Source organism: Falco naumanni, chromosome 8, assembly GCF_017639655.2.
Source record: "Falco naumanni isolate bFalNau1 chromosome 8, bFalNau1.pat, whole genome shotgun sequence".
Taxonomy (NCBI): domain Eukaryota; kingdom Metazoa; phylum Chordata; class Aves; order Falconiformes; family Falconidae; genus Falco; species Falco naumanni.
Window position 1 is genome coordinate 30,146,953 of NC_054061.1, and position 14,074 is coordinate 30,161,026.

The 14,074-nt window shown below is 39.6% G+C and overlaps 1 long non-coding RNA gene across 1 annotated transcript in view; it reads left to right on the plus strand.

The window, feature by feature from the left end:
* The window catches only part of LOC121092613, a 126,529-nt gene that overhangs the window by 99,159 nt on the left and 13,296 nt on the right, over positions 1-14,074 (plus strand). The window lies entirely within an intron of this gene.

Genomic DNA, 14,074 nt, shown 5'->3' on the forward strand with positions numbered 1-14,074 from the left:
CCTTTATTTAAAAACCAAAGATCTTGTCTTCCAAGAGCTAGTAAATACCTTCACTTTCCTTATGGCTGATGACAGGCAGTGGGCTGTCGCTTTGGGGACCTCAGAAGCAAATGTCAAGGCATTGCAAACTCCAAAACATCTTTTTCTATAAAAATGAGTTACAGGCAAAACAAATTTTATTGGCAGGTAGTAATAAAAGATTTGCTTGAACTACCGATGAATTGTGAATGCAGGTGGCAAGCAAATTCATTTTTTTTGTTTAAAATATCTGAAATTTATCACCAACTGTCTGTTGCCTTGTAGCCAGATGGTGGTCAATACTCAGATGTACAAGTAAGACTGAGGACAAAAGTCTGTGTCTTGAGATTCCTTCTTCTCAGGAATATCTGAACATTTGCACGACTGAGGCGTGTAGTGCTAAAGCAGAATAGCCTTGCCTCTCTGCAAGCCAGGTTTATCCCAGGTTTCTCTGGGGTTTGAGTCTATTGACTTGCACTGATAGGAATTAGTTGTTTTGAAGCCTCTTCATTCAAGATTACATTAGCTTCTATATTTTTAATTTATGTCACTTCTACTAAATAGGTTTACTAATATTAAGTATGAATGGGTTTTAGATATTTTTCTGGCGTTCGATATATCACTTTTTCATACTATTCAGTTAAAATCTTTTCCAAATGAAGCAAAGGTGACTAACAGAAAATAATTGAAAGTTTGACTAAGATTTTCTAGAAACAAGAAAGCAAGTATTGCATTCTGCTGAAGTCTATTAACATTTCATACCACAAGATGTTCCATCTGCTAATATAAAACATAATAAGATGATTTGTCAGTAGATATATGCCAAACTTTTTATTCCACTCTCAGTCCATTTTATTTGCATATAAAGTGGCACATTTACACTCAACAATAACTAGTCCTGAAGGAATGATATTTAAGAGGAGAATATAATTAATCTATTCAGGTCATAAATATTTTCTTCAGGGCAATGGGCAACCATCTAAGACAACCTTTGTAATCATTCATGTACATCACTAAAATACTTTAGAGTGAGCTGGCAAAGCTGAGGATAGACAAAATGACATTTTATTCCATGGAAATATTTATATTTGTTTTATGTGGCATTTTGAGAATTATCTTAACAAAAAAATCCTCTGTATTTTTTATATTTCGCTTTGTGCTGATGCTGCATTCTGTTCCATAGTGTGCTTAAATGATGTATACATTGTGTTTCCCGTCATTTTATATCAGAGCTCAAAAAGCACACAGGAATTTTGCTATTTTTCAAATATTATGACCACCTTATATGGAAACAAGTTATAAAGCTACTTTAGCATTCTAATTATGATAAAAGGTTTTCATCAGGTCTGCCAAATAAGAAGGCATTTTCCAAATACATTTTCATACTACTTCATCTTGGGGGTATTGACATATGATTTTATAAACTTTAACTATTTCCATAGTTTTTGAAAGTCACATAGATTGAAGAGGAGGAAGAGAGGAGGGAATTGTGAAAGGGAACACTGTAGTCTGCTGCAGTATTCTACCCCCTTGTAGTACCGTGCAGGATTCTCCTCTCTTCACCAAGTGTATTAACTTAAGGTGCAAGGAGGGTTCATACTGATGGCAGATTACATTCAGAGGGAATTAATAATACATAGAGCCAGATTTGTATGGGCATAAATGAGAGCCAAATCTGTGTAATTTTTCCCATACCCCAGTTACCACATTTGCTCTGGAGAGCAGTGTTTTGCACTGGGATCTGATTTAAACCTTCTGGCCTATTTCCATAACTCCAGCCCCATAGTTTATAGTCATAAACTAATTCATATTCCAGGAGGAAGGGTCAAAGTATCTATAGGTCACCCAATGTGCTCGCTCTCTGAACTGGAAGACAGCTCTCTTCCCCTTTGCAGGCTGATCACATCCTCTCTGTTCTGCTTTTAGTTTCTAGCAGACGTGAGAACAAGGGCCCAAACCACGTGCTTTGCAAGGAGGTCTCCCAAAGTTCAGTACAGTCTGCTGCAGCTCACTATGCATGATCTTTCAGAATTTCACAGAAAAACTCCTTAGGTCAGTTCTGCTGTTGTTGGAGCTTCCAAAATGTGGGCTATTCCCTCCCCCAGAGGTGATGCCCCTGTGCCAAGGCATACACAGTTTGGTAAGGGGGATGATAAATAGGTAAATAGGCAGAGGGTGTGTCGGAAAACATGGGGGAGGCAGTCACAGCTGCTTGTGTTTACTTGTGTACATAATTGGACATATTTTTTTTTAAATGAAAGAAAAAAGAAAAACAATGCTAAGTAGTCACAAAAGCCCCTAGTCAACAAAGCATTTACTTCAACCACTATATTGCTGTGGCATAGGCTCAAGCCTGTGCACTCAGTTCCCTTTAATGCCAATGCAAGTTGTTTATGGAGCCAAATGAAATAAATGTTTTACTTAGAAGTATTTTTTAACTATTCATTTTAATTCCTTGGGCACAAAAGGGCCAATAGATAATGTTTAAGCCCAGAAAGTAGACACTGAGACACTTCTGAGGCATCATTATTACCCTATGATAAATTGGCTTACCACACATAGATAAGTCACAGACAAGTAACAGTCACAAGAATGAATCTGAAATAACTGGTAATTACTGATCACAGTACAATGCAAACCTTTCATATGTTGATTAACTGTAACTAATTATGTGAGTTTATCGTCTTTATATTGTGGACATAGCTGAAGAAAACAATGACCCACATTTACCAGTCTGGAATCACTCAGTTATTGCAGATGCAGCGATTCAATCTGATCTTTAAATTTCAGTTTTGCTTTAATCTCATGTTCCCAACAAATTCAAACTGCTCTTAGAGCAGCGTCAAAGGACTCACCACAGCAGAAGATCAATTTGTCATGCTCTTATTATCACTGCATTTCAGCTTGGAGGGAAGCGGAGTTTGGCTGGAGCTTGATAGACAGAGGAACTGATGGCTGTATACCTGTGTTGTAAGGCAGATGGATTGGTGTAGTGGGTGCATTTCACTCTGTGCAAGGCAGGAGAAGTGTATAGCCACTCTGTATGAATCATACCGTTTTCCTTGTGATTGGATTTTTAATAGTCAGACATCTAATTGGCCAAACAGTTGGCTGCTCAGAGGAAAATGAGAAGGCTGTAGGGACAGAGCTGCCTTTCTGAAGGCCACGTATCTATTTGGGACTTAGGCCTCCTGTGAAAATGTGTTTCTAATTTTGGCGTATCAGTGGGAAAGAAATTCTGAGCCTAAGTGGGATGGAGTGAAATGTTTTACTTTATATATATATAGGGTTCAGGCTCTTGAGTTTCCATGGCTTTTCAGAATGTAATCACATTTATCCTGTGAGCTGTTCAAGTTCTCTCACTCTTAATTTTCTACTGACACCCATGTACCTATCTCGTAAGATGCAGGACGATGCATGCTCAGTGCCCCTCCCTGAGCAGGTGTGCAGGTACGATACGGCCGAGCTCCTGTCAGTGGAGGGACTCACACTGTCTCATTCTCTCTCTGCTCTGTCCTCTGCAATGGTTTTTTACCTTTCTGATGAAAACTCAAGCTCTCGGTGGGTACACACTAGGGTGGATTGCAGGAAAGCAAATGGCAGAGCCGGCAAGGAGAAGGTAACGGGATTTTCCGTTAGCTCCATCTCTGCAAATTTGCACTAGGATAAAGTGAGTTTCAGCAGCATTAAAATTCATTGCATCTGGACTAACCTCAAGGAAGGAGGCTTTCTGTCTGCGGTGTGACAAGGAGAGGCATGGCCTAGCGAAAATCAATGACGAGGCAATCGAGAGCAGCGAGCTGTTCCTGTAAAGTGCAAACGTATCAATCACCATCGTGGGCAGATAATAAGAATCATTTCATTTACACTGTAGAAACTTGTTCAAGGGAGCAGCAGAGGTGTAATAATGGACTTTGCTTCTGGAACTGACAGCAGGGGATTGAGATAATCCTTGGGCAAACATTGGTCCCCGCATTTTCCCCCCCTATTTTATGAAAGGTGCTATTTCTTTCCTGAAACCTGAGGCCTTTTTGGGCTTCTGGAAATCTTGAGCCTTCAGTGAAAGGGCTGCATGAACCAGTGCCCAGGAGTGCTGGCACATCCCACCTAAAGCCTAAACCCAGCCGCACCATTGCGAGCAACAGAGCTTATAGAAATGGGAGCTTATAGGAATGAGCCACCTAGTCTTTGCCAGCCCCAGTTTCCCTCCCAAGACAGATCCAGTTGCTGTTCATTCTGTTCTTCTGGCGGAAGGAGAGAGCAGTGCACTATATACTACTGACGTAACAATGAACAGAAATTTTTGACAGGCTTGGATAAAAGATAAATTTCAGCTTGGTTCACTGCTACCTTTTAGTTATCACAAGCTTTGCAAGGAACTGAGTGGCTGTTGAAGAGACTCAGGGATTTCCCTAACTCCTTTACTAAAACTTGCCTGTTCTTCTGAAAGACGTGTAGTCAGTACTACTGAAAACAGAGGACCCAGCTCTGTCCTCTATTCATCACCATCTTTTAAGCATTGTAGTTCAAAGAAATGGGAAGAGATCATCTGGTACCTAATATTTAGGGAATATAGGAAGATGCAAAGCTGTCAGGTTATTCTGCTTGCAAGTCTGGGGACAGCCCAAGGTTAAAAGCCTTTCAGAAGAGGTCAGTTTTGAAGAATGTGCTCACTTGTAACGGGGTTCTCTTGAGTAATTTGAAGTTCCTCTTGAGATCTTAATGATCTGCCTTCAGTGCTTCTTTTGGAATGCCTGCACTTTTATTACCTCCTATGAAGCTCCCAGGGCTCCCAGTGAGATTTGTTCAACTGTTTGCAATCACACCAGCCCACCCGCCCATCCCCATGAGGTCATGCACAAAACTTGCAGGATGTCAAAATGTCGCTGGCATTTCTTCATTGCCTCTGGAGTCCAGGATCCTTCTGCAAGCTCTGACCCAAGCCCAGGCTTATTTATGACTTAACAACTAGAGCAAGGTATTTGGGTTTTATTAAGCAAAAGCCCATGAGACCAGTTTTAAAATGAAACTAAAAAATGCACAGGAGCTTAAATATCTGTCATTTTTGAAATGACAAGACTCTCTGGCAAGTCATAATGCAACTGATATACATCGCACAATTTATGCTACAAACTGATCATGTCAAGACGGCTAAAATGGACTGTTAATTCATTTATATCCTTTCTTGTGTTCTGAAGGATCCAATACATTAATTTTAACTATAATAAGGATGAAATGCACAGTTATTTAAAAAAGGAAACCACTTTTATTTAATCTAAACATTTTTAGTAAGGTAGATTTTTTGAAGAGTTTATGGTCCAGATGGATTGCATGACTATTGCTACTGTTCTTGCAGTTTCAACCATTTTACTCTTAGTGGAGTCAATGACCAAATTTTCCATCAAGCAAAACAGAAATCAGACACTATAATTATTTCTTGTCGATGAAATTGTTATTTGTTTTAAACATAGGGGTTTATTGCATGTTAATATTTAACTTAACACTAACAGACATCAGGAGGAACTGAAACTTTCACAGTCCTCAGCTTTTGGCTAATGTGCTTCAGAACCTCACATGAAGACTTACATCTCTAACTGTACAGCAATAAAACCAGCTTAAGACAAAGAAGATCAGAAATATATCCAATACTGAAACACTTAGCGGTTTAGGAAATCAAGTATTCCTTTAGAAAACTGTATTGAGTAATGATCTTGCAAATGATTGCACGTAATTGTGTTTCTGTTTCTGCAGTTTTCTGCCAATGGGGGTCAAGAATCTGCCTGCATGGACTAAAAATGCCCCTGAAATTGCAGGCATCTCCAACTGTTGTGGTCCTTCCTCCTTAGATGATCATTGCCGTATAAGAAATGAGGTTTTAATATCAAGGAAGTAACCATTCTGTAATTCCAAGGTTGAAGTATCTGACTGGAGATGTCTTTATGCGACCTGACTTTCGTAACATATAGAGGAAACAGAAAATCAGATTCATTTAAAGTATTCCAAGCTGCCATTCCCAGACTGAAAACTTCAGCAGCACTTACACTGCTTATGCAAAATTCAGTTGGTGGCTTTTTTCCCTGCAGTTTTGGGGGATGCTGTAAAATTACAAGTTTGTATGAACAAATTCTTCTACAGATGTACACAAATTCATGTATTTGCCCATACTTAACTGCATTATAAAATAACAAAATTACTTCTAATAATATAAGGATTTCTGAAAGCAGTTGGATACACTGGCAAATTTGTTCCCCAAATAAAAGATAACAACTAGCCATTGATTTGTATTGCATATTTGAATAATACAAATGATCTCACAGCTGGTCCCCAAGGACATATTGCTGCTTGTTGCAGGGCTGGTTGTTTGCTGTAGCAGTTTCCACCAGTTTCCTATCAAGCTGGTCCTAAGCAAACAAAAAAGGAATATGGAAGAACGTTAAGTAAGGAAGTGTCTTTGTATTTGCTCCTCCAGTTTGCTTTTAAATCTTAGTAATAACGTATTATACCTGTGCTTGTCACCATGTGAAAATTGTGGTATGATGACATTGTGGCATCTGCATTTAATTCAAATACTAACTGTATTCACTGGGTTAAAAGGCTGTATGAAATAATGTAACTGCAGCCTGGGCCGACTACTCTTACAGGTATGAGGCTGCATTTCGCCTTACATTGCTTGACTTCTGGGCAATTAATGACAAAAATTATACTGCAATGACATTGTCATTTACAAACTAGCAGAAATGTTCTAAATAACATCCAACATCATGTGAAGATCTAAGGTTAAGCATCCACTTGTTTTAACAGGTTTATTTATTTCGTTCAGCCCCTTGAAGCTATCATTGACACTGGACCATTGCTTTTAATTGCCTTACCTAAACAGCACATTTTAAAGCCTGCAATTGTTTTCACAATTGTTAAAACACTGGTTGTACAACTAATATCAAGAAATTATTTCTTTTTTACACTGCTTGAAGTTTCATCCTGGCAAATGCTTGAATGATAAGTAACATTCATGTGATCTGCCCCATGGAAGACAAATTTCAATGGTCAGTTTTCTTATGCAGAGGTAGAGAATAGCGGCAGAGTCACCTAGTATTTAATGTGAGCTGGCAGGAGCACAGCTGGTCCTGACATGTGTCACAACACATAGACTCAGCAACATACACTTAAAGCAGCCTTAGCAATTGTGGTGGGCCAGCAACTGAAAAAAGCACTGGCCCCTTTACGTGTCTGTCTGTGCATCTGTTCTTGCCATGAAGGTCTGTTTAATTCCCTGCAGAAACGACTAGGATTCTTTCATGAATCTATTTCCATGCACTGCTCTATGACATAATGACTGCTTCCAGGATAGTTCAATTTTTTTCAGCAAAATCTACTCTCATACAAATCTATATGTAGCCTGTCTTCCATTTAGGTACACAACCTGTATTTATTCTGCTCTGCCTAGAGGAGAATAGGTTGCTCTAGACAGAAAGTTGGTTTTGCAGCATTTTGGATAAACTCTAAGCTTAAAACTTCCTACAAAGTATGCTGAGGTGATATAAACTTTTTCATTTACTTGATATAACGCAAAGCGAAAGGTCTTGACACCCTGTGTCAGGCGTAGCGCACACCCAGGCTGCCAGCTGCACACCTGCATCCAGCCAGGAACACTTGTGTTGAATGACATGGCCACAGAGTTACGTTACAGCAGTGGTCTGCTTAATTTTTTTCTCTTCTTATTGCAAGGACATTCTGTTGACATTGATAGCTTGATAGCTTTGTGAGTGTACTCATTTGAGTCCCTGGTCTCATTATGTATGGCCATTATGTTGAGTAATTTAGCAGCTGTATACAAAGAAAACTGGTGCAAGAAGCTCTGTAAGTGGGGTGGGGGGCGGGGGGAAATTGATTTGGAAGATTATCAGCCTGAATCTGTTAACAAAAATCTGCCCAACACCAGCAGCAGGTTCTTAGCAGGCAGCATGGAGAGCCACAGAGATGCAATTTATCCATGACTAGTCTTCATTCTTAAAAGGGGGGGAAGTTAGCCTTAGGCAGGACCACCATGCAAGTGAAGTTTGTGCTGATATTTGACCTGTACTGAGCAGTCAGGAAACAGTAGGTGTGGTATAAAATCCTTCAGTAAATTAACCTTGAGTGGCATAATGCTTCCCTACTCTTTCTCTCATTTCTCATCCCTTTGTAGCTTGCTTGTTTCCATGTATGTAGAAGAGAAGAATTTATGGCATGAGACTGAAATGCAAAACCTTGTCAAAGCTCATGCACTCGGTTGCTTTGGTACCTCAAACCACTAAATATTTAACAAATAACACTGTGACACTAGGTTTTTTCCTTTTGGTTAGACATTATTCCTAGAAGGTAAGTTCTGTTAAGAAGTCTAAGACTTTTTCATGAACCAAGATTTATAAAGTAATTTGAAGATGTAAAGAACCATATAAATGCTAAGTGTTATTATTCATGAGTAATCAACTGAACAATTAACATAAAGAATGGCAGTCCTCTTACTTGCACTTTTGATGTTAAATGAAGAGAGACCAATAACACATAATGAATGGAGATAAAGCCAAATGGATTTCAGAGTTTTGTTTGTGCATGAGTACATACATCAAACAGCCATCTGCCCATATAGAAAGGATTAGTGGTCTGGTACCATTTTTATCCACAGCTGAGAAAAAAAGAGAAATATAGTATTTTTCCTCTGTAGTCTCCAATACAAATATGTTGTAGATATGACTGTGATACTATTTGTGACTCAACATTACAAGGCCACAGGAAATTAGAAAGCAAGGGATAAAAAGTGCTATTACAAGAGCCATAGTGAACCCCATGAACTTTCACAGGGCATAGTGAGATGGCTGTGATTTCCTGATCAAAGTGGGTGTAATAATGGTAGTAAAAACAGAGAGCAGAGAACCTGAAATGATGCCCAATACTGAGGCTGCTGATCCCTTCCCTAGAAATTATTCTAGATCCACTTGCCTAGATCCGAGGACAGCGATCAGTAGTGTTAGAAACTTCCTTTCATAATTTGCGTAAGATTATATTTTTCTTAAATTTAGTCATATTTGTGCTTTTTCCCTTTCAAGTATTTATATGCATTTTCTTCACTTCTATGGAAAAATAGTATCTTAATAGCCACAAACTCTTGAGAAACAAACTTTGTGTAGTAAAAGCTACTGTGTCTTAGCATACATCTATACATCCTTTCATGTGTGTGTATATATATATATGAATACAGACATTTTGTGAGTTTGGTTCTTTTCTTGCTTTTGGCCAGCTGTAAATGTAAATGTCTAGTTGCTTTATTTCCCATTTTGATCACAAAACTTTTTCTTTTTGATAACAGAAGAGTATCTGACAGCATACAAATAAAATACCTGTCCCTTTGTCAGACAGGTGTACAGGCACATAAAAACACAAAACAAAAGGAGTGAAAACAACCACCCAAATGCAAGGCAGCCATAAATCCTGTTTAAGTAAAGCTGAAAAGTATAATCTGACACCTGTAATAAGGGGGGAGAGGGAGAACATAATGTTTGGAGGTGTCCTGTGCAGGAACTAAGAGTATATCATTCACTTTTACTTTCCATTGATTAGACACAGTTACCGGAAAGGCACTGGGGTTTGGCATCTTTCCCTGTGCTTAACAGGCACTGAAGGTGACATGCAGGGGGATCCCAGCTGGGGTTCCAAAGTGCTTAACCACTTACACTGGCACAGAGTGGGATGTTTATATTTTTAAGCTCCAAAGCTCTACACAAATAAGCCCAAGATATAGCGAGGACACAATAATTGCTTTCCTTTCAACAGCAGGTGACACATTTCCCACTGAGAAAAATATAATCCTGCTGCTTTTAGTCATAACAGGAGCAACGGGAGAAAAATAGATGAGTAAGTGAGAAATGTCACCAGTTGTGTCTTGGAAAAGCTGTTTGCAGGCATGAGTGAGCCTCTAAGTGCACAAAATTAAAACATTAATTGACAGGTCTAAGTTTATTGTCCATGAGCAGCAAGTCCCCAGATGATATTATTTAACAATTAACTGAAACTTTCCAAGTTCAGTGAATGGTGTGAACTTTTTGTTCCTTTTCCTTGATGTTTTTGCCGTGGGTAACACACCTCGACTGAGCAGGGAGAACCCATATGCCCCGGGGTGGCGTGAGTACAGACAGCAGCTCCACAGGCTGGTCCACAGCGAGGATGAGCATGGAAAGGGCTTTGACATTGCTCTTTACATTTAGCAATGCAGACACATACTGTTCAATCATTTTAATTGATAGCAAAAATATTTTACCTCTCTTACTGAATATCTGATACTGTTATCTGACTGCATCCCTTTCCCTGTTGTTGTTGTTCGTGTAGACCCTGAACCTGGAGTTCATTTCAAAACGCAGTCCTACCTGCAAACTCGCTTACACTGAGGTCTTCTTCCCACTTTGGGCTGGCCAAGGCAGGAACAGTGCCTTCATACAGCAGTATAGCTGGACTCCACGTCTGACTGTCTCTGGGAGCCAATACATGCTGATGAAAATAATAATGTAAATTGGTTGCAGAAGTGGTGAAATCTAGCCTAATATTGTGCTCCTGTGGCACTGGAATTGCAGTGCTATCCACTGGAAAGCAGCCTGTTTTGCAAACTTTCCCAAAGCTTGGAGGGGATGCAAATAATCATTGTGGAACTAATTAGGGTACCCATATAGATTATAACTTAGTAAATACTTCTGTTTGAAATCATGTTCAAGAATTTCCTCTTAGTGGATATTAGTATGTGTCTCATATCTTTGGCGTGTGTAACCATTTTCAGATAAAGCAGTTACAGCGTATCAGTGCTATAAATTAAAATTAGATGAGGAAATCCTCAGATCTCCCAGGAGAATAGTACATCCCCACATTATTCCAAGTCCAAGCTACATTTATGATGTACTATATCTGTTAAGAGTTGAGTGCTGCATTTTGTAAAACACAAGTTTTCCCCATGTAGCACTCATCATATGTAAATGAATAATTGCTGATTTGTGGAAAGCAGAAAACTCTGCCTTGAATAATAACTTAGTATTATATTTGAAAGAAGAAGTTCTAATCAGGAGCATTTTAGGAGACAAATAATCTAAAGGTGTTTTTCATCAAAGTTTTAATGATAAAACAATTCACTATGGCTTGAGATCTATCAGCTGATACATATTAGCATAAGCAGTACAATCTGTCAAAGCAGCAAAAAAATCACTTGCCCCTGAGATGTCTCTAGAGCTGACTGCATAACTCTTTTTTGGAAAAGGCCTCTCCAACTTTTGAGACCATAAGATTAAGTCACTGGATCCTAACTAAATACACACTTTTTGAATTAGCTTATTTTTTGTACATGTGCATGTGAGCATGTATAATGCACATACATACTTGGCACGTTTCTGATGCCAGATTAGGGAGATGGATGTAATCAGACTGAAGGAGTGGAAGGACTGAGGACATCTTGGTTTCAGCCACGATCTTGCCAGAATGACTCAGAGAATGGGATTTGTTCAGTGACTCGGTTTCCCCCAGCACGGAGAGCAGTGTGATCATATCTGTGAAATTCTTCACTCTTTGGCATTGCAGGAGAGCCTGCAAAGTTTTGCCGTCTGAAATGGCAGACTCATTTGCCTTGTCTTAATCCTCCCTTTGCACCATATTTACTTTGTGGCTAGACAGATACTCTCATATTCAGCACATCCTTCTGGCCCCAGGCATCTGATGCGTGAATGCAAAGTAATATAAGGGGGAATTCAGCTATCCACATATAAATGATTGTGTCTTTCAAATATGTACAGAGGAGGGGTTTTTTACCTTACACGGTATGAATGCAAGTATCAAAGGAAAGGACTTTTTATGCGTGGCTTCCTTGCCCTCCCCCCTCTCAGAAAGAGAAAAGCAAAGCTGTTGCGTACTTTGGAAGGGATGGGGAGACAGATTTGAAAATTTACCAAAAGTCTAGAGGCATTTCAGAAAACTCCAAGGGAGCAGAATGACCACATTCTTATTAAAATCTCATGCAGGTGCCTGCCTGCATCTTTAGATGTTTAAATGCCCCATTTTAATCGAACCTTACGCTGCTTTGATTTGTTTGTGGTTTGTGCTTCTCCCTTCAACAAATGGAGTGCCATAGGCAGGAGTGGCTGGGCGGGTAGACCCAGGCCATACAGAGCTCTGAGATAGGCTTGTTTCGGTTAGCACTGCAGGGTTGGGCATAATCTGAAATCTTACCCTGAGCATCCTCATCAGGAGAGACCACAGCAGGAGAACTCGCTGGGGTGCCAGGTCTAGGGCCTTTTCTGCAGGGAGGCTGGTTTAACCGCATCCCAGGTGCCTGGAGGAGGCATCCTCTTCTAAGCCCTATTCCTTCACTGCTCCTGCAAAAACCTTTTGGTCAGACAATTTTGTTTTACAAGATACAGAATTATAAATGGTGCTTGGGAGAAAGGGAGGTGAGGCAAGAGAAATGGTTCTGCTCACCAGCAGGACTTTTGAGTGCTTCCCTACAAGTCTCCAGCCATGAAGCGCTTGAGGCATCTTCCTGCAAGGAGCGTTTGCTGTGTTTTCATAGCGTGGCACTGTCTCCACATCCTAACAGTCGGTTTGTGACACTTCAGTTTGTGACAAAATTTCCATTGAGTCCCCTGCAACCAGAGGATAGTACTGTTGGGCAGTGAGATGTTTGATATCCAGACAGAAAAAGTCAGAGAGGAGGAGGAAGGTTATTTTTCATCGTAAGGGGTTTTCCTTTGAGAGGGGGGTTGGTAAAGTACACATGATACACGTTTATATAGAAGTAATGTGAAAGCTTTATACTGACTAGCTTGCTTTTGTTCTTAAAGCTTTTGTAGATGATTTATGAAAAGTGTTATTTCTATTACTCAGGCATATGAAAAGAAGCAAATTATCTTATTACATTATGTGGACAGTCAAAAGAAGAGTTAAATGGACCATACGACTTTCTCTTAAAACATTAATTTTCTTGTGTTGTCTTTAATTTCCTTGATAATGAAATTTCACAATAGCCAGTGGGTATTACTGTGTGAAAGATAAATTAGATCGTTCCCGCTAGATGTAAATCCTTTCCTAGACTTGTCATCAGGATATGATTACTGTAAATTTCTCTATACATGTGAAATGCCAATCCCTGAAAACATTTCCTGTTGGAAAACAAGAGGTTTTCAGAGGCTTTTCATTTAAATACTGTCAAGTTGATGGCTATGGAAATGCTTTTTAAATGAATGATTAAGGACTGTATCTAAAGTTTGAAAATTGCTTTTCCTCCCCTGAATAAGTTTAATTCTGCACTATCAATGATACTTGCAGATGCTCAGCACTTTTCACAGCAAAGCCACACAAGACTACATGAGTACAGCTGAGTGGGTACCATGGTTCAGTTTTATGACTACCTTGATGTCTGTAACACCTTAAAACCATACTTACATGGTAGGCTTCTCCTGATGTGAGAAGTGAGATGGGAGAAGTTCCTACCATTTCTGCAGACTCCCTGTGGGAGCTGCGCAGCTGCGAGACCCGCTGCCTGAGCCATGAGATAGGGCAGAGCCTTCAAGGCTAATCCTAGAATCATGGAATCATTTAGGTTGGAAAAGATGTTTAAGATCCTCGGGTCCAACCGTTAACCCAGGACTGCCCAGCCCACCACTAAACCATGTCCGTAAGTGCCACATCTACATGGTTTTAATACCTCCAGGGGTGGTGACTCAACCACTTCCCTGGGCAGCCTGTTCCAGGGCTTGACAACCCTTTTGGTATGAAATGCCTGTTAGTGTAGATAATAAAGATTTGAAAGGGAACACATACCTTATTCTTTAGCACTTTCTGGGCTGGAATATCTCTCAACTTTTAAAGTTTCTTTTTCTCCTGTGTTTTAATATAAGCTCAATATTTCCAATCTAGAGTATGCATGCAAATAGTAAGGCTTACGAAAATTAATCTTAATCATCAGCCCTTGTGAAGATCATACAATAAATTGTCTGTGATTCATACACGGAGCACCTACACAGTTCAGATGCAGTATTTCAACCTTTCT